At 52.2% G+C, this 21,429-nt stretch overlaps 1 protein-coding gene across 2 annotated transcripts in view; it reads right to left on the reverse strand.

Annotated features, from left to right (window-relative positions):
• Positions 1 to 21,429, reverse strand: part of FAM222A (family with sequence similarity 222 member A) — an 85,119-nt gene that overhangs the window by 3,257 nt on the left and 60,433 nt on the right. The window lies entirely within an intron of this gene.

Consider the following 21,429-nt stretch of genomic DNA (forward strand, 5'->3'; position numbering starts at 1 on the left):
GCACGCACACACCCACACCCCGCAATGTGTGTGCGCGCACACACCCACTGCCACATGGGCACACGCACACACACACAACCCCCCTGCCACATGCATGCACAAACCATCATATTCACATCCCCACCACGTGGGTGCACACACACAAAATCCCCCTGCAACGTGCACACACACACACAACCTGCCAGATGCACATACCCCACCCCCCTGCAATGTGCGTGTGCACACATCCCCTCTGCCACGTGTACACAGTAAGTTGCACGCACACAGCAACAGCCACACCTACACTTCCCGACACACACACGCACACATTAATCCTTGCGCACACAGTGCACAGACCCCTCTCCACAGAGACACACATTCATACATTAACAGCCCCACATCATCCCCCACAATCCCACCCTTTATATAGACTCACCTGCCCACCCCCAAACGTCCAACATCTCACCACCTTCTCCCCACCCACATGCGCCCAGAGACCCCCCTGCCCCAGTAGCTTCCCCCCAGTGGCATCTCTACAGCATGGGTCATGCTCAGGCAGGAGATGCGAGAGCAGATTCAGGTGCCGAGTTCCCGCCCAGGGGCAATGCCTCTGTCATGGAGCCACCTGAGCTGGGCTTAGGTCCTGCCAGCCAAGAAATGCAGAGCGTGGGAGTGGGCAGCAATCCCCTCCCCCCCACAGCAGAGGGTCGGCCCGGGGACCCAGAACCAGCCCGGCACTATGCAGCCCCCAGAGCCAGCAGCTCCTCCCTCCTCCTTCCCGGCACGGAAGAGATGACTCCAAATGGGAAAATGGACATTTTCAAAGTAAGTTAACAAGGCAAAGCTGCAATTTGATCAGGGATCTGTTATCTGCCATCCACGGGCTCGGGCCATAAAGCCGGGGAAGACAAGATTACAGCCATTAAGCCAGTCATGTGGCAAATAGGCCGAACACGTGTGAGCAGCTCTAGGCTGACGGGGCACCGCTGGCCCCTCTGAACTGGCTCTTTGGGGCCGGCTCCGTAGCGAGAGCGTTAAGGGGAAGCTGCTTTGGAGAGAAACAAAAAGAAATTCTCTCAATCTCGGAGCCGACTGCTTTTCCAAAGAGCTCTGGGCCTGGTGCTGGGGGCCGGGGGGTCTCCTCATCAGGCTCTTGATTGAGTGAAACCCCAAAGGAAGCCGTGTCCTTCTCGGGCGGCTGGGCGGAGGCTAAAGGGAGGTGCGGCAGTGGGGTGATAAGAGAGCTCCGGAACGGCACAGCCGGCTGCCATGCGGTGCCCACCTGCTGCTCAGTCAGCAGCAGAGGGGAAGTAAAGGCAGGTACCTCCACAAGCCCCCTCGCCCCAGACTCAGCTGCATTCACTAGGCTCCTTGCCTCACCCTACCTGGAGTGGCTCAGGAGTGGCCTAACGCAGCCCACGGATGCCATAAGCTTGTGACAGGCCAGGCAGCCGCCAGATATAAATGGGGCACTGCACACTGGGAGCCGTCGTTCCTCTGGGCTGCAGGTTGGGGGCCATGGCTACCCGCAGCCATTCCGCTGCACTGGGGCCTTGTTCAGGCTGCTGGCCCTCAGCCAGGAGCACCTCTTTGGCATGGGTGACCCAGCCGCAGGTGTGCCATCAGCCAGCCTGGCAGCTTCCAAGCCACCAGCAGCTGGAAACGCGACGGTGCGCTCCACAGGGACAAGCCGCAGCTGAACTGAGCGCGGGACGGTGAACAGGCCTCGGGCCCACAGCAGGGGCCCTGGTTGCTCCCCGCATGGGAAAGAGAATGCACTGTGACCCCCGGGGCCGCCCTGCATCTAGCAAGGCTGCCCAGGACAGAGGCCTCAGATTAACAGGGTCCCTGACCCCCATCCCCAACCAACCACTCGGGGCCTTGTGTTTTGGGGGGGTCCGATGGCCCCTGCCAATAGCAGCACCCCAGCAGCAAAGGCTCCCACCTCTGCAGGGAGAAGACACGCACAGCCCGAATTTCCCACGCCAGCAGCTGGGGGCTTCGCCCTGTACTTCCCTATCACCATCTTCCTGGCTCAGCATTGGCTTGGGTAGAGCTGCAGCCCCCGCACCAGGGCAGAATTTGGAGTCCAGAGGAAATACAAGTGGCCCACAGGGACGTAACCGGGGAATGGTAAATGATAGCGTGCTGGGGGAACAAGCCCCAGCTGCATCTGGCCTCTAGATCCCAGCATGCTCGGCGCAGCAGAACCGCCCACGACAGGCAGATGAATGAGGTTCCACGGGACTGGGGAGGCAGCGGTTTCCATCCCTGCATGTTAATTGCACATATTCATGCCTGGGCCTCTCTCCTGTCCCCTGGCAGTCCCCCACTGCGCCTGACTAGTGAGGTTTTATTCAGTTATTCGGGAACGCATTGCCTGTCGCCCACTGCGCTCGCCTCGGCTCGTCTTACCGCCTGATCATTTCACACTCAGTCGTCTCTTCTTCTTGGACAATTTGGGGCTCCTCACTCGAAAGTTCTTCTGGGTCAATTTTAGAAAAACTTGCACGAACCCTCCACCCAGCGGCAGGCTCCAGGGAGTGTCTCGCAAGCAATCCCCAGCGAGTGCTCTTTGGACCTCAGCCCGGCAGAAATGAGGTCACAGCGCAAACCTGCCCCCTTTCTCCCATAAAGTCACTTCTAAGTGGCCTAAAATAAACTCAGTGTGGAGAATGGAAATGTCACTTTACCCAACGGGGGGATCTTTCTCTGAGATTGGATTTAAACTACATTATACAAGCAATTTCATGGGTGCTTTGCGCTGCTACGAGAACCTCACCAAAAATGGAAAAGCATTCCATTTACTAGCTATAAATCAGCACTTCCTATAATGAGCACAAAAATGTCACTTTTATGCAATTTTACAGATGAACAAAACTGGTGAAATTAACTGTGGTAACCTACTATAGTCAGCAAAAGCCACTGCAGGAAAAAAAAAATTATCTATGTATATATTTTTGTTCCTCTCAAACTCTTTCCCAAGCAAGTTTCTGCCATTCTGGTGTGAAAACTCATTTGTCCTACCCATTATACTTTCATTTGGAGTTTATCTTGAGTATCCAATGAGCCACCAACTGTGAAAATGATTAAATCTACAAAATCTATCTAATAGATGGAATAAATTAGGTGTTTAAAATCTCCACACACACAAGAAGGCAGAAAATGATGGTTGCTACTGAGTCATTCATAAACTAAACCCTTTCAGGCTTAGGTAGCTGCCGGCCTTCTCCTGAGAGACACAAGGGTCATCCAACCACAGCGCTGGCCTCGGAGTGAGTTACAAAACCAGCAACCTCCAGCCTTGGTGCAAGCTTTTTCACCCTCATATTGCGAAAGGGAAGTTTCCTCTCGGGCATCCGGCTGAGAATTACCAGGCTCTGGAGCCGATTCCCGACTCCTGTCAGGACGCACCGTGCTCTACAGGGTACATGCTGAGGCGTACCGGTCTTTACTCCCCTTGAAGCTGACCCAGGTTGGTAGTGGCTGAATGAGACCCCACCTCACTACCACGTGATGGCCAGGTGGAGACCAGGAGGGGGTCTCAGTTAGACCCGCCCCTAGAGGAACCGACGTCTATGTCACACAAGCCACCGTGGGATCTCAAAGGTTTTTGGTCTATTTCAGCAGAGGGGTCAGACTGAATGGACCCTGGAGACTGAACTCCTTTGTCGTCACCCTCGGGTCAGGGGGAGTATGCTGGGGGGCCGTGCTGAAGTGCACGCAAGGGGGCTGGCCCTGCAGGGATGTCCAGCTGCTCCCCTTCACCATTAGCACGTTTACACTGAGGTCTTTCAGAGCCGGCAGGAGGCGCAAAGGCTGTCTCAGCCCCAGGTGGAGCTCTTCGATTCCTCAGGGGTTGTTTTAGGAGAGGCAGTGCGGTCTAGAGAAGAGGGCACTGGGCCGGGAGTACGGAGACCTGGCTCTGCCGGGTGACCTTGAGCAAGTCAGACAAAGCGCCTCTTTCCCCTCCCCTCCCCTCCCGGTATTGTCTACTCAGGCTGGTGAGCTCCCGGGGGCAGGGCTGGCTCTCACCGTGCGCACGTAGAGCGCCCCGGGGTGCTAATCTAATCTAAATACACAATACTCGTATTCTGGAGACCCAGGGGCCATATTCACACCCCAGTGGCACTAGCTTGCACCGAGCCTGAATGTGACCACTCGATTCTCGCTGCATGGAGAATCGTCTGGGGCCCGCCTAGAGCAGGGCAGCCATCTACCAGTCTCCCACAAGCAAAGGCGGATTTCAAAGCCAGCAGGAGCTTCCCTGGGGGTTGCCAGAAGACTCAAATCACTGTTACCAGCAGCTTCACGCTCGTGTTCCAATGACTCCAGGTGGGGCGCACAGACCGGCAGAGGAGTGGCAGCGCCATCAGTGGGTGAAAGAGGAAGACACCGAAGCAAACCTGTGAGCTGCCGAGATCTCCAACACGTCACACGGGCAATGCAAGCCTTCCGGGGCCCCCGCACCTAATGCACGTGGCTCAGGCCACCGGCAGTCTGAAAGGTCCCGCGGCCCCTTCTCCCAGTAATTAACCAGGAGATGTAGCAGACACAACACGTCTGTTATTTAGACGTTTCAAAGTGGCTGCGGTTGCTGGGGGCGGGTGACACCCCAGGAGCCCAGGGGGGTCATTGCCAACTTCCCACCTGCTGTAGCACTGGGTTAACAATAGAAATGAGAGATTGAGTTCAAAGCCCAGCCTAAGAGTTCTGATGTCCCATCTAACCGTCCCAGCGTCCCACGGTGAGCAGACCAGGGTCTGGGTCTGGCGGGAAGCAGGCTGGACACAGGGTTAGTAGGGGCCACAGACCCACCCTCCAGGAAACCTTGGAGCCAAACTCACTTTCTGAAAGCCTCAAAACACAAAACTCTTCCCCCCCAATTCTGAGTTTCTCTTCAGAACCAGAAGGGCCACAAGGTCTCAGGAAACACAGCTCTGTGAGATTTCCAACACGCGTTTGCAGGTGCAAGGGGTGCAGAGGCAGGCCCACGGCTGGTGTCGAGGTTCTGGGCGGGTCAGCCATCACCGCTCTGATGTCACTAACAGCCTGGCCGCCGCCAGGAACCAGCTCAGAAATGCCAAGACAGGACCTTGCTTTTCAATGATAACACACACGTCGTCTGCCTGTCGTCCCGTCCCGGCACGCAGGGCACTGGGCCGTGTCGCCTGCTCCAGGCCGCGGTTTTCCTTTAACTGTCACGGGTAATTGTACAAACTGCAGAGCAAAGGACTATTACAATACTCTTAAAAACGAGGACGAGCAGTTTTGTGGAAGGGGAACAGCAATCCCACCTAATAGAGACATTAGCCAGGAGGACATGGTTTCACAAAATCTGTTTTCAGAGCATGCTGAGAAACCCTTTTTTTTAAAGCCACGGGGGGTCCTTTTTTGAATGAGCACACCAGCATATAATGAAGGCGCTAGAAAACAGTTCCCTGTGCAGCACTGTAATGGCTCCTCTGGACTATCCAAATCACAGGAGAGAGTCAAGCCACTGGGGTTCTGGCTATGTGGGGCAGGCAGAGCGGAGTAGAGTATGCATTGGGCTCGAAATGCAATTGCACACACTCAATTCCAGTAGAAGTAATGGCATGGAAAAAGACATCGTATAAGCATTTCACACATACTTTATGAAGATGGGGAAATCGTTCCACATGACTGGGAAGTGTCCTCGCGGCTCAGTTCCCAAAAAGGAACGGTTGCTCCAGCAGCAGTGGGGCCCGCCGGCAGGTGTGGGAAAAGTGAGCTGGCTAAAGAGTGGAAAGGCCCCTTCCCCTTTAACCCAGTGGATGAGGGAGGGAAGTATATGACCTTCCCAACCTTCACTAGGGGCTGGGACGGGCGCACCCTCACCTCCATGGGTGGATAACGGAGGTGGGGTCATAAACAGGCCCTTCATGCAAGAACTCTCCCTGTGCCACAAGGTATGCCCAGCAATGCAGGACAGAGGAGCGGCCCCTGCTGCTGTGTGGCCAAAGGACACTGTGGGCAGCTGAGAGGCTGATAGCATTGGGAGCAGAATTAGGACAGCGGTCTAAACTGTCAGCTTGTGAGCCCATCTTTGCAGCGCTACTGCACTTAGAGAGCTACTGTCGTGATATACAGATTGCTGCCTTAGGGAAGGTCAATCGCTGAGGTCAGAGGGCAAGGCCTGGATAGCTAGATTCCCACCGGAGGTCCTGGGATAGATCGTTTGTTCCCAAAGGCTGCCTGACGCCCAGCCCCCCTGCCTCCCAAAATAAAACAGAGCTGATTTATCTTGTTAACACCCACCAGTCCAGGGCACGTAGAGGAGTACCCCATATCCTGGGGGGGGCAGGCTGTTAAGCTGTGCGTGGAAGGCTTCTATCTTTTTGCAAGAGTCCATGAGCGATGGAGAAGCTCCAAACGGAGCTGGTGCAGCAGAAACGACAGAACGAGAGATTGGACCAAGCGAAGTGCCACAAAGCAAGCTCCAGGGACTGAGTATGAATTACACATGCCACAAATACCACCCAGGATCTAAACCAACCCTCCAGCCACCCGCTCCCTGCTTGCGGGAGAACAGTAATTACCAAATAAACTCACTGTGCAAAACCCACGTTAATTGTAAACTGCTCAGAATTCACCATTGTATTAAACGTCACCTTTAATTTTAGCTAATTAGCGCCTATCCAGACAATCTGAAATTCTGTGGTCAGCCACCCCTCTGCCAGGCGGAAACGACAGACGATTAGTATTCCAGCGACTGGCGAAAGCCCCCTTTTATATTGATCAGAACCCGCAGAGAGCCTGGCGCTAGGAAGAGACTGTGGGTCACAAGCAGAGGAATCTCACCCACTGTTCAGCCGGTGGAGTTGCTCCAATGGCTTCCAATGACAGCATAGCAGATTGAGATTAAATCTCAGAAAAAGCTTCCTGTGGGGAGAACAGTAGCCAATGGAACAGCCTGCCTTGGGAGGTTGAAGTTCCTTCACTGGAGGTTTTCAAAAGGAGGCTGGAGCCACCTGTCTTGGATGGTTTAGACCCAACAAATCCTGCATCTTGGCAGGGTGGATGGTTTAGACTGGATGACCTTTGCGGACTCTTCTAACCCTACGACTCTCTAAAATGGAGAGCTCCCTGGCATGAGAGTTGAAGGAATGCTGGACTCCACGCACCGGCTGACCCCTGCTTAAATCCATAGCAAGATGAACCCTTCAAGTCAGCTAAAATCCTGCCACTGGCGTCTCATTGCTGCAAAACACATACAACTCTGTAAAAAGCGACAAAGAGTCTCGTGGCACCTTATAGACTAACAGACGTATTGGAGCATAAGCTTTCGTGGGTGAATACCCACTTCGTCAGACGCGTGCTCCAATATGTCTGTTAGTCTATAAGGTGCCACAGGACTCTGTTGCTTTTTAAAGATCCAGACTAACACGGCTACCCCTCTGACACATAAAACTCTGTGGCCACCTAATCAGCATCTGGGTCCCCCTGCAAAGACATGGGTTTTCTCCTCTAGCTGTCTCGTAGTGAGAAATACTCCCATGCAAAGAGTCCATCTTAGATGGTGGTGGAGGTGGGAGTGATAGGTCCTGCAGAGACTACAGGTCCCAGAATACGGAGATTGCTTGGATTCATATTCAAATTTCTTGGATTATTACCGTCGACATCAACAGGGTCAGGTTCGGGCCCGACGGTTGCGTGGCAGGGCACGCTGAGATCTTCCGCAAAATGCCCCTCTGTACATAAGAGGAAGGCAGCTGTTGTTTGCTCCAATGTATGCACCCCTGGGCTGCACTTCGCACCACCTCCCATGCTGTGCATCCTCACCAGAGTCCCTGGGATTGCAGGCGTTGTTAAGGGGCCACACTCTGCTGACTATCTGCTGTCTGCCATGTTGGACGGGCTGCAGTTTGGCCTCCCTTGGCTGATCGCTTGCTTGCAAAAAGACACGTCCCGCTCTTGAAGTCAACCATACAATCGGTGGTTGGGTCCTATGCTGCCCGCCCTGTCCTGGAATTCCCTCGGCACCTCCGCGGGGAAGTGAGTTGTGTGTGCAGAGGGATGGCAGCAGTGTGTCCTCTGCTCTTTGTGCCATTAGACGCTTGGTCTGTGTCACACGTGGAGGGCACATGCCCTGCTGCCTTGGAGATTGTGACGTGGGGTTTTTCGGTCTCTGACAGCAGCAGTGATGCGGGTTGGGTGGGTTTGGGGTTTTAAAGCTGCTGAGTTTTTCCAAACCGGCCTCTTGGTTTAGCTTCAGCTCCCCTGGCTCCTGCTGCGCGCATGAGACACAATAACCCGCGCTAGTGTGGAAGATGAATTTGTGGCATTCTGACCCCTAGACCCTTAGCGTAAAGCCAGCTGTGTGCCGACCCACACGCGCACACTCAACAGGATGGCCGATTTCCTTGCCTGTTCATTGTTCTTCCATTAAGCGCCTGTATCGGTAATTCAAAAGGCAGAATGGAAGAGATCACTGGCCATTTCTCCCATTAAGTTAATGTTATGGGCTTTTTACAGGTGTCTTAAATAGACATTGTTATTAACGAATCTATTAAGGCAATTAAAATCAGGCCCTTCGAGCAGGATTAAATGTAGCTGCTGGGAGAGATGAGAAAGACACTCTGGATCAGTGGATGCCTTCCAGCAGAACATGTGCAGCAACCCGATTCCAAGTCAAGAGAGTGGGGGAGCCGAGATAAACTGGGATTGGGCTGGGGAGAACCGAGGGCTGCTCCTATGTGGGATGAATATTACCGACAGTTTGACATCTCTCCATTGGAGATTTAAGCTCCAAACACCAGTGGTTCGTATTCAGACAACAACAAGAAGGGACACGTTCTGCCCCTGCCACTATGCGATTCAATGCATCCGATCCTAGCCCTGCTCAGTCCCAAGGGAAAGAAGGACTCTAGCCTTCCTGCCAGCACCCTTGCTCGGGAAAATGACCAGCTGCAGCTGGTCTGCCTTGCTAAACACACCCGGCAAGGGAGCCAAGCAGGCACGTCCCCTCTCAAGACAGAAGGTTTGAACAAAGCTGAATGGGTGAAATTCACCCCTGTGCTGAGGATTGGCATGAGGCTGAGGCATCACTTAAGTTCTACTTGTCCCAGAGAGGTCTCATGCTGGTCTTTAGCACAAGGGTGAATTTCACTGGACAGGAATGGGAAAGCTTTCACAAGGCTGCGTAAGATTGTTGGTGGGAGCATGTTTCTTCCTTTACATTTAAACATCCCGGCAGTGCCACGAATGGCACAACAGCATGCCACCTGCAGGAGAGACCAATCTGGTCTCTGTGGCTAAGGGAAAGGAATTGCAAAGGAAAACAATACATAGCAAAAGGGGTGATTTTTTAAATGTCCTGAGCTTAGGCCTTCAGCACTAGCACAGGAGAGGAAAACACACACACACACACACACACACACACACTGTTGTAGCGGGGCTGGTAGCACCGCCTAGTAAGGTAGCCTGGCAATTCCAATTATAAGAACAATGAGGAGAAAACAAAATAATGAATTAAGTGTGCGCTATCCATCTTGTGCACTGAATGAGTCAGGGGTCACGTGGAAAAATAGTATGTGATCATATAATTAAAGACTATCATAACACATATGCACAAGAGGGCTAAATTAAGGTGACAAAGGCAACCTTAATTATGGCACTTCCTAGCTTCTGAGTGCTTGACTTTGCAACCTTCATTTTTTAACATAGTTCTTTGTGCGTGTAGTATTATATATAATATGTATATACACACATAAGTATATCATATACACACACACACACACAAATATATAATATACCGTGGGTGTGGGTGTGTGTATGTGAAATATGCAATACATATACACATACATACAAATGTATATTATATATACGCTTAACATATATATATATATATACACACACACACACACACACACTTCCTCCTCACCCCCCCCCCAAGTTTTGTGTATATAGACAATGTTTGTTTAAAGCTATCTGCTGACAATGACAATCCAGGTGGCTGTGGACATGTTTCAGCCAGGGCCCAACTCCAAAGACTTCCTATTAAAAGTGTACAAAGAGAAATCAAAGTAAAACCATGCGGAATACTCAAAGGCCTAAAATCTAACCTTTCCCCCTGCCCCGCACCCTCATGTGTCTCCATCACCAAAAAACCCACCCAAGACATAAAAATTGGTGGCTACAAATTGAGCATCTGCTGCCCTCACACTGGTCCCTCTGCTTGCATGTTCCACCATGCTCCTCTCCCCTGGCCTGTCCAGTCTATTTAGACTGTGCGCACTTTGCACGCAAAGCACTCACCACAATGGCACCCTGTTCTGAGTTGGTCCCAAGTGATTATTGTAATAAACAAATAATATATTTGAAATTTCATGTGAAATTTCACTCCTTCCCTCCGTGTCCTGATAGGAACATACGCTCCACTCTGATCCCATTTTAGCAGGATGCTGCTACCAGGCAGCTCCCACTCCACACCGTGTCCACGTGGCCCCATGAGATCTGCCCTCCCGGCGTGGCGGCGGAGTGCCAGGCAGGGAAGGGCTGTCTCCAGTGCCACAGTAATGGATTCAAAACCATGTGACACAGACAAAGCAGGGCAGCCTCTGCTCTGGATCTGCCCGAGAAAAGCCACACTCCATCGGCCTTTCCAGCCGCACTCTGGCAAGAAACTGGCGAATTCCAACGCTCCTGCGCCCAGCCAGCTCCAGCGCTCTGCTGGCTGCAGGGAGGCCAGTCTGCTCTGGCAAGAAGCTGCTTTGCTGGGCCAGGGGAGCTGAAGAGCAGTGCAGGCCAGAGGGAGCCGGATCTCTGCTTTACAGAAGGTGCCAAGGGTGTCCGGCTGCAATCGCCAGGACAGGAAGAGCAGGAGCTTTTACAGGAGCCAGTTCTAACGCGCTCCCCTCACCCCCCAATCTTATCAGTCCCGCCCCGCCCCTGTTCTTTACCCCTAGACTTTAGAAAGGAGACTATTCGGATTACTGTTTTTAAAAAATAGAATGGTTCCGGGGCTCGGGAGGAGCCGGTTGTGTGTGCAGGGTCTAGTCCCCAGGCTTTAGGGAGTATTTCGTTTGAAATCACCGTTAAATAAAGCAGGAAGCCGAGATCAGTCACTGCTTGAGCACGCTGAATGCGAGTGTGCCATCCATCCGGCGCCACGGCTGGGAGGGGAGCTCTCGCTGCCCCCAATGCCCTCAGGCTGGAGGCTTTACAGCAGAGGTGGTCCATGGCTGGGGTGTGGCTCTAGGGTGACCAGATGAGATGAAGAAAATAACGGGGCGGGGGGGGGGGGGGGGGGAGGGGAAAAAAAAAAAAAAAAAAAAAAAGCCTAGTGCTGCCCGTCGAGCAAAAACCAAAAAGCGAGTGCTACCGTAGCTCAGTCTCACAGACACAAGGAAAGGGTGTGTGCCGGGGGACGACGTAGGTAACCCAGCAGGGGCCACTTGGTCATCAGGGCTGATTTTAGGTGAGGATGTGACTGAGAACACAGGCTCCCAGCTGCAAACGAGGAGTCCCCCAACCCCCACGCACTTTAATCCAGTTCTAAAGACTGCATCTGGCCTGGGAGAAGAGCTAGATGCATTTCATCCGGTCTGGGAGCCCTGCATGATTCGCTTGAGGGTCTGGCTCAGTCAGTCAATCTTCCCCACACCAGGTTCTCCTCACGGAGCGCAGGAGGCTGCACCAGGCTGCTAGACCAGGACGGCAACCGCAGCACGAAGATAACAGAGCCACGGCCCCCGGGCCTCTTCCAAGAGTGGAGGTGACATTCTGGGCACTAACTCAACAGCTGCTTGGGGCTCGATTCCTAACACGTGGTCATGATGCAAAGGGCCTCGTTTTCAAAGGACGATGATCTGAATTTGCCTACCCATGCTCCCGCTGGCGCAGATGGGCAATGCCACATCTGGCTCTCACAGGCCTGGCAGTGCGTATGCCTGCAGGCACCCCTGCAGTGCCCATTATTGGCGTTCAGTTCATGCCAGGGTGGGTGGGCAGGGCCCTTTTAACAAGCACAGAGCTGGGCCCACCAGTGACCAATGTCCAGGCCAGAACTTTCCAACTGGCCAACTTGAATGCGGGGGTCTCTTGGGTGGCCCAAATCCCCTGCCGAGCCACTGCCAAGCTGAGCTGGGCATCCTGTAGCCGCTGTAATCCTCCCAACAGACAGGCGGGATGAAAGACACACATCTGCATTCCCCTTCAAGCCGGCACCGCTGTCCTTGGAGGTGGCAGCATTGTGAATACTCAATTAACATGCCACTAATTAGCTGGTGACACTTGCAGAATCCCTAATGAAACTGTTCCATGGAGTGAGGGAGAAAAATACTCCATTCCACCGGAAAGCGCCATCCATCTCACGGGAGGAAGGATGGAGACGGTGCCTCTGAGTGACGCACCGACGGAGGCTTGCCACAAGCCCAGGCATCTCCACGCTCCTTACGACCCAGCAGCGAGGCCAGTTATAAGAGATCGAGGGTTTTCCCTGGCTGCACGACTCTGCCGTGGTGCTTGGTGGACGGACCCCAGAGCCAAAGGGAATTTGCTAATTTTAAGGAGGCAGGAGCAAAAGCATGAGGGTGTCTGCCGCAGAGCTCTCAGAACGGGGCCGCCCTGCAGGGATACGGCTCAGAGAGAAGCGCTTCCTTGGGTGGGCTGCCAGGGAGCAGACAGACTCGGTGGGGGCAAAACCCTTTGGATCTCAGCCTGGATTGGGGGGGGAAGGGGGGTGTTGGGGCAGCTGAAGTTTGCTGCTATCCCTGCCTCAAGCAGAGTCAAAGCAGGCAAATTTACCAGCACAGCTATCCCACTCTCGTTGGAACGGCACAATTCCCGTGTGGCTCTCTGGAGAACAGCGTCCACGGGGGCATTCTGCCGGCAGAACCCCTGTGGTATAATTAGACCAGTGCATGTTCCCATGCGGACAAGCCCCAAGTCTCTCCCCACAAAGGCGGCAGAGCATGCAGCAAGGGAACAGCAGTTCTCAGGGGCAAAGGATGACAGGGGAGCTGTCATGCAGCAGGTGGATGCTGCAGAGCCCCGCTGCAGGCATCGCTCTGCGGCGCCACATGGGCTCAGTGACACACCTGGGCTTGAGGGATACAGAGGAAACGAGCACGTGAGCACTGCCGGAGGCTTGGCCCGGGTGTCCGTCAGGGAGGAGCCCTGCACAGCGCTCACAAGGATGCGAAGGCAGGGCCTTCCTCGCGGTGCCAGGAAGCACAAAGAGGCATCAGGAAGGACCGTGAATGGGAGTCCCGAGAGGAGGGGCTGCAGGTCCCACGCAGGGCGGAGAGATTACAGCAGGCTCCTGGCACCAGCATGGCATTGGCTTCTCTCTGCAGCCGGGCACCTGCAGCTGCCCCCCAGAAGCACTTCATAGAAAAGTAAAAAGGATAAGGAGGACACAATATACAGAGGAAGCAAGGAACGGCTTTCAAGGCACATAAGGATGGTGTCCTGGAAGGCACAAAAAGGCTTCACTAAAAGCTCATTTAAGGAGAGAAGAAAGAGCCCTACTTTGTCACTTTCTACACACCAGCTGGGTTGGCTATGACAAGTCACAAATTCAGTGTGTTGTCACATATCAGGGTGACGCACCAAACCCCCACTGGGAAAATTACAGAGCTACCAATTTCCAAGAGGTTCCTGGCGCGTTCTTGCGCTCCACTGGTAAGCAGCTCCCCCTCTCTGGAATAATTACTGCTTTCTAACGGGCTGTAATTACTGTGCGATGCAAACTCTCCCAAATCACCGCCATCACCCGTCACGTACAGACAGCTTGCCTGACACTCAGCCGGTCGCCAGCATTTCTTCCCCTCCTCTGAAACTTGAACTGTCAAAGACATTACAGTAAGCCCCCATCTCAGCTCACAGAATATGCCACAAACTAGGTTTCCTTATGGGGCCAGGTCAGCAGGGAAGACAGAGAATCTGTTCTGTTTAAAAGTTAATCTGTCATGGAACAATGCACCGCAGGGCTAGATCCTCCGGCAGCTACACTGCTGTCAATCCAGGGTAACGCCACTGACTGCAAGGCGGGCATCCTGGAGCTCCAGCAGTGTCATGAAAGCACAATCTCCGCGTAGTAGGCCTGGCTGCAGACAGTACCAGCAGCCCCTGGCTTTCACCAGCACTAAATTCACCGAGATAGAGAGAAAGTCAGCGCATGAAAATTCAAACAAGGCTGGGGACAAGCTTGGCCCAATATCTATCTGTGTCTTATGTCACATTTTGACATCGGCACTTGTAGGGGGAAGAGAAGATACTGCAAATTTCTTGAACTACACAATCGAATGGTAGCGTCTGCCTCAGATCACGATCAGCACCGGAAAGGCCCCAAATCGGACCTCCCTTCTTATATCAGTCTGCAGAACCCATGTCATTCCGGGTGTGTGTGTGTGTGTGTGTGTGTTTGTGTGTGTGAGTGAACCCTATGTGTGCACGCGCGTTTGTGGGCAAGGCTTGCTCTGCAAAACAAATCACTTAAAGCTCTTTCTCCTCGAACAAAACAATGCCAGAAATCCAGCTCCCAAGAGCAACCCTACAACAACAAACCAGTGCTCATTAATCATAGAAATGTAGGGCTGGAAGGGACCTCGAGAGGTCATCAAGTCCAGCCCTCTATGCTGAGGCAGGATCAAGAAAACCTAAAGCACTTCTGACAGGTGTTTGCCGGACATGTTTTTAAAAACTTCCAATGATGTGGATTCCAGAGATTAACTAACCTTACAGTTAGAAAGCTTTTCCTATCATCTAACTTCAATCTCCCTTGCTGCAGATTAAGCTCATTAGGTCGGTCCTCCCTTCAGTGGACATGGAGAACAACTGATCACAGCCCTCTTTAGAACAGCCCTGAACAAATTTGAAAACTATTCTCAGGTCCCCGCCCAGTCGTCTTTTCTCAAGACTAACCAGGCCCAGTTTGTTTAACCTTCCCTCGCAGGTCAGGGTTTCGAAACCTTTCATCATTTTTGTTGCTCCCCTCTGGACTCTCTCCGTATCTTTTTTAAGTGTGGCCCCCAGAACGGGACAAGTGCCAAGGAGAGCGGGACAGTTACCTTCCAGGTCTTACATACGACACTCCTGTTAATATTCCCCAGAATGATATTAGCCTTTTTTGCAACTGCATCACATTGACTCATTCAATTTGTGATCCACTATAACCTCCACATCCTTTTCAGCAGTATTACCACCTAGCCAGTTAGTTAATCCCCATTGTGTAGTGGTGCATTTGGTTTTTCCTTCCTAAATGAAGCACTTTGCACTTGTATTTACTGAATTTCATCTTATTAAATTCAGACCAATTCATTGAGGTCATTTTGAATTCTAATCCTGTCCTCCAAAGTGCTTGCAACCCCTCCCAGGTTGGTGTCATCTGCAAATTTTATAAGCATATTCTCCATTCTATTACCCAGGTCATTAATGAAAATATTGACTAGTACAGGAACCAGGACTGACCCCTGCAGGACCCCCTCAGATATGCCCTCCCATTTTGACAGTGAACCACTGATAATTGCTCTTTGAGAACGGTCTTTCAGCCAGTTGTGCACCCACCTTATAATAATTTCACCTAGAGCACATTTCCCTAGTTTGCTTATGAGAATGTCAAAAGCCATACTAAAATCAAGGTATGGCATGCCGACTGATTCCCCCTAGCCGCCAAGCCAGTAACCCTGTCAAAGAAAGAAATTAGGTTGGTTTGGTGTGATTTGATCTTGACAAATCCTTGCTGGCAATTCCTTATAACCCCATATCCTCTAGGTGCTTACAAACTGATTACTTAATAATTTGTTCCAATATCGAGGCAGGTATGGAAGTTAAGCTGACCAGTCTATCATTCCCTGGGTCCTTTTGCTTCCCTTTCCAAAGACATGTTTGCCCTTCTCCAGTCCTCTAGGACCTCACCCACCTCCAGGCGTTCTCAATGATCACTGCTAAAGGGTCCGAGTTACGATATTTAAGGAATCAACTGAAGCGAAGATGAAATTCATCAGGTCCTGGAGACTTAAATACTCCTAACGTATCTAAATATTCTTTAACCTGTTCTTTCCCTATTTTGGCTTGTGTTCCTTTCCCTTTGTTGTTCATATTAATTGTGTTGAGTATCTGGTCACGCTCTAACTTTTTAAATGAAGACTGAAGCAAAACAGGCATTGAACACCTCAGCTTCCTTGATGTCATCAGTTATTAGGTCTCCTTCCCTGGTACGTAGAGGTTCTACATTTATCTTGGTCTTTCTCTTGCAGTTCAAGAACCTCGTCTTACTGCCTTTTATGTCCCTTGCTCGGCATAACTCATTTTGGGCCTTAGCCTTTCTGGTTTTGTCCCTACATGCTTGGCCCAGTTCTTTTGTATTCCTCCTTAGCAATCTGTCCACGTTTTGTAAGAGTCCTTTGCAATTTTGAGGTCGTTAAAGAGCTCCTGATGGAGCCATCCTGGCCTCTATCGATTCTTCCTACCTTTCCTTGGCATTGGAATCGTTTGCAAATACAATACAATCTTAAGTTGAATGACCTAACAGAACAGTGCTCATGTACATCTCTGCAATAATAAACTAGCGTTCATAAGAAGAGGGAAAAATTAAAGTTTCTGGGGTAGAACAGACTCCAGTTTCACCCTCTCAAGTGGAGTCTTCTTTTTCTTCCCCTTTATCCCCTCCACTGGGGTCGGTTCGGTGTGCAAGCATCCACCATCTTCATCTGTCTGAGGCGGCACTCATGTCCTCCTGCTTAGCATCTTCTTTGATGCAATCCATCCATCACTTCCGCAGCTTTCCTTGGGGTCTCTGTCCTACCACCGTCTCCTGCCATGCTATCTCCCAAGTGTGTGAGTTTGTAATACCCTGACAGCAGCCTGTGTAAGTGCAGGGATGGAGCCCTGGGATGAGATGAACAGATAAAGGGCAGTTGAAGTGGTTACTGCCCTTCTGTTTTATAGCTCAGTGTGTCCAATTATTGGCTCATCAAGGGGAGTGGCTCATTGGTCTGTGAGAAGGAGCTCTCAACGGTCCATCCTATCTGCAGCCCTGGGTTCAAATTCTGCCTTAAGCGAGACTCTGAAACAGCTTGGACAGTTCTGTGCAGGTCCCTAAAGGGCACGTGTGAATCAAACTAAACCAGTGCACAATTCAGCACGACTCAAAAGCGGGTCAGGACTGGGCTGCTGCAGGGCCCTGGCCTCTGGGCTATCTGAACCTCAGTCCTGACATGCAACAGAGGGACCATGACTGAGGGAGGGCAGCAGGGGTGGGGCTGTGGGTCAGGATTGAGGGACAGCAGCGGAGCGGTATGGGGAAGGGCAGGACTAGAACAGTCCCGGACTGAAGGTTAGGCTTGCCAATTGTCTAATCGCACAAACCCAAACACCCTTGCTCCGCCCCCCCCCGCCCCGCCTCTTCCCTGAGGCCCCACTCCACCCTGTCCCTTCTCTAAGGCCCCGCCCCCGCTCATTCCATCCCCCCTCCGTCTGTCGCTTGCTCTCCCCCACCCTCACCAGACTGGGGCAGGGGGTGGGGGTGCAGGCTCTGGGCTGGGGGGTAGGGCTGAGGGGTTTGGAGTGTGGGAGGGGGCTCTGGGCTGAGCCTGGGGTAGGAGGGTGGGGTGGGCTCTGGGAGGAAGTTTGGGTGCAGGAGGGGGCTCACAGCTGGGGCAGGGGTTTGGGTGCGGGCTCTGGGAGGGAGTTAGGGTGTGGGAGGGAGTTAGGGGTGCGGGCTCCGGCCAGGCAGCACTTATCTCAGGCGGCTCCTGGAAGCGACTGTCACGTCCGGCTTCTAGGCTCAGGGGTGGCCAGGCGGCCTGCAGGCACCGCGCCCACAGATCCCATTGGTTCCCGGCCAATGGGAGCTGTGGAGTCGGTGCTTGGGGCAGGGGCAGCGCGCAGAGACCCCCTGGTCGCCCCTAGGAGCCAGAGGGACTTGCCGGCCACTTCTGGGAGCTGCAGGGAGCCTACCTTAGCCCCGCTGCTCTGCCAACCGGACTTTTAATAGCCTATTAAAATCTCTCAGATTGTTTCAGTAGCCTCTGGGAGATCAAGGCTGATTCCAGGAGATTCCCGGGCAATCCGAGAGGGTTGGCAACCTTATAAAACGCATTTCCTGGCCTCCATTGACTCACATCAACAATGGCTTCCTCCCTACAACACTCTGGCTCTCTGGGTAATCTCTCCCCCCCGGCTTGTTTTTGAGTGGATAACAATGCCGAAGAACCAGCTTTGGATTTCTCCCCTCCTCCCCTGACCTGTTCTATTTTTCTAGGCCGCACTCAATATCAGCTAAATAATTGAATCTGCTCAGCAGCCAAAGATTTGTTTTGAATTTTATTGGAATTTTAAATTGTTTTGTTTCTTCAGTATTTTATTACTGTAAATGGAAAATGCATTGCCTGCAGTAATAATCCTATGGCTTTTTATATTACTGCAAGCTTCTGCTCAAAGCATTATTGGAAAGCTAGGCAGAAATGAGAAGCCATTATAATAGGCAGCATAGGCTTATAAGATTACGCCTCCAGCTAAACAACTTTTTACTTTAGCAAATTGGCCACCAAACAGTTCAAGATACAGATTTAACTCTAGACCCAAGAATATTGCAATATAAAATAAATCTTAGTTTATGGATTGGGGCACCTCAACCCGATTCTGTTCTGAGCAGTGCAGTCATTTCAAAATGTCTGGCTCTGATGGCAAGTAACAGTTGGTAGCCACAGGCAGATACCGAGCCCAGAAACGCAATGAGGACTTTTCAGACAAGCTCCCCTAGAGCGTAGAGCTATCCCAGCCCCCTGCTGAAGGCTGAAGCCCTACAGGGAAAGGGCACCGATCTGAGGCGGCAAAGAGGCCACATTACGTCGGACCAGGGGACAGGAGACAGGACCTGGCTCTTTAATCCGAGACGGCAATCGGCAAAAGCTTCCTTAAAAAGCCCAGATGGTTTGCAAGCTGTGAAAGCCTCCCAAAACAATTCAATAATGTTTCAAGTTACCAATAACCACCCAGGGTTCTCTGTTCTCCCCCAGGCCCTGCCCTGGGACAGGTTCTCTTAATAGCAGTGCACGGAGCTGGTACATGCGCAAACCTTCAAAGATAAATTATACGAGTTAACGTTGGTCAAGTTATTTTAACGCTTTGTGCCTCAGTTCCCCATCTTACGCTTGCACGCTGTAGTGCTGCCAATCCTGAGCATTCAAAAAAATCATAAGTCAAGGCAGAAAAACTCATGATACTGGCTTAAAAAGCAGGAGATTTTAAAATCAATTTGGGGCCTTTTAGTTGTGGTTCTGAACCTCGGGGGTCATGTTTTCAAACTTTTCTCCACAACCGTGAGAGCTAGAAACGTAAGGAACAACATGACTCCAGGAGCTAGGGCTTTAAAGAAATCAAATATAGCAAGAACTAGCAACACACGCTGATACTCCTTCCTCCTACCCTGTGTGTGCCTTGTCTAGTTAGACTGTGAGCTCTTCGGGGCTGGGACTGTCTCTTGCTGTGTGTACGAACAGTGCCTAGCACTGCAGGGGTCTCCACCACTGCAATACAAACAGGAGGGATGAAGCATTACCACCTTTTAGGGGCAGGGGTTGGGGGGGGCATTTAGTTCATTAAGAAACTATAAGGAGTATTGGGGCAACCCCCCAAACACACCACCACCCTCCCCGGACGGCAAACCCTCAGATCTGAGGGATGACTAAATGAATAATTAACATGCTCATTCTGTGGCCAGATTGACCAAATTCTGGCTGTGACACTAACCCAGATGAGCCACATGCTCCCGGACGAGAGGTGCGTTTGAGCCCTATGGTTCCCAGCCCTAAGCAGAGATGTTTGTAATAATTTATTGCATGGGGGGTGGGGGGGAGCATGATGTGCTAAACAAAAACACCCTTCCTGAGGGGGAAGAAGAACCCAGCGCTAATTGGAAGGCTGACAATACCTGAGCTTGTATAATGCAGGAGCCAGCCAGCCCAAACTCACAACAGTTACCAATTAAACCCGGCAGCATGGCAAACACAGTTCCGGTTATGCTCAGAGACACAATAGACCCTGGAAAAGCCCAGCTGCCAAGCCCCTAATTAACCCTGATTTTCACTGCACACTTTGAAATGTGGGAAGGCAGTTACAAAGTGGAGAACAAGGCAGGGTTAATAACAGAGACCTAAATTGCAGGCCCACAGGGCCTAGGCCTCAATTGAAATAACAGACCTGTCCAGGCTGCTCAGCTGTCAGTCAGTCAAACAATTCAACACCCAAGGAGCTTAGTGACAGGAAAGGAACAGCAGCATCTGGGCTCTGACAATTGGTCTCTGCTCATTTCAAACAGCTGCAGGATCAAACTAGCATTTGTAATGAAGTGAGACGGCAGCAGGCTCCAGCCGCCCCGACCTAGCCTGGGATCGTCTCCGTTTGCCTCCCAGAAAAGGGGAGCGTGTCCCGAGGGCCTCGGACCCCCCGGGGGGAGGAAGATCCCCAGCATCCAGGCGAGGGCGAGGACAGAGCCAATGTATGGCTTTAAATGTGGGCCACGAAGTCAAAGACGCTGTATGCAGCGGACGCTGGGCTCGCTGGCACTGATACATAGAAAGGATACGACAAGCCACAAGCCTCCGAGAGCTGGTTCCCGTCCTCGGCTGAGCGAGATGGAAAAGATAACAGCCGCTCTGAGGCTGGGCTAGTTCACCCGCCCCCGCCCCCCAGGTCAGGCTGCTGGGGAGCTCAGGTAGGCACGTGTGGGTGTCGGTACTGCCCTTGGAGAATCGCTTATAGAACAAAGGGAGGAAGTCAAATTGGAGGGTCCTGGCCCCGTATACCAGGAATCAGGGGCTTCTGCGCTCAGGGTGTGGACGTCAGCATTTGAACTGGAACTTTACAGGACTGGAGGCAGTAAATTTAAACAGCAGCTTGGCTAGAAAACAGCCCCAAGGCCTAGACGTTGCTTTTGTCTGGTCTCCGGGGTCCGGTTACTTCCATTTGCAGCTCTTTGGCTCAGCTCTCTAGGGATGGCTTGGAGCTTGGGAAGGGCTCCTGCTCCAGGGGGTTGCTGCAGAGTTGAAATCCAGTCAGGGACAGGCCTAGGCCTGAGAGAGAACCTATGCAGGAGAGAGAGCACTCAGCCTGATGTGCCAGCCAACTGTGGCAAGAACGAGGCAAGGGCCAGAGCATGGATGGCTCTACAGGGCACAAGCACCCAGAGAATACATGCAACTAACGGCATTAGCCAGCCAGAATCCAACCTGAGTACATATGGGGAGCGTGTGTGTAGCTGAAAATCAAAGGTCTCATCATTCTCTCTGCACTCCACAGCCCAGAGTGGTGATACCCATGGGCTACCCAGGAACGTCCCTTCCAGAGCCCCATTTCCCCACCACCAGGGATGGGCAGGCACGGATTTCAATGGAACATCCGAACATACCTGAACATTCAGGTGCACAGCAGGTAAGCATTCCAGCACTAGTCTAGTGGGCTGTCGAATATTCGGGGTACATC

The sequence above is a fragment of the Terrapene carolina genome, unplaced genomic scaffold (assembly GCF_002925995.2).
Source record: "Terrapene carolina triunguis isolate 2854851 unplaced genomic scaffold, T_m_triunguis-2.0 Scaffold234, whole genome shotgun sequence".
Lineage (NCBI taxonomy): Eukaryota > Metazoa > Chordata > Testudines > Emydidae > Terrapene > Terrapene triunguis.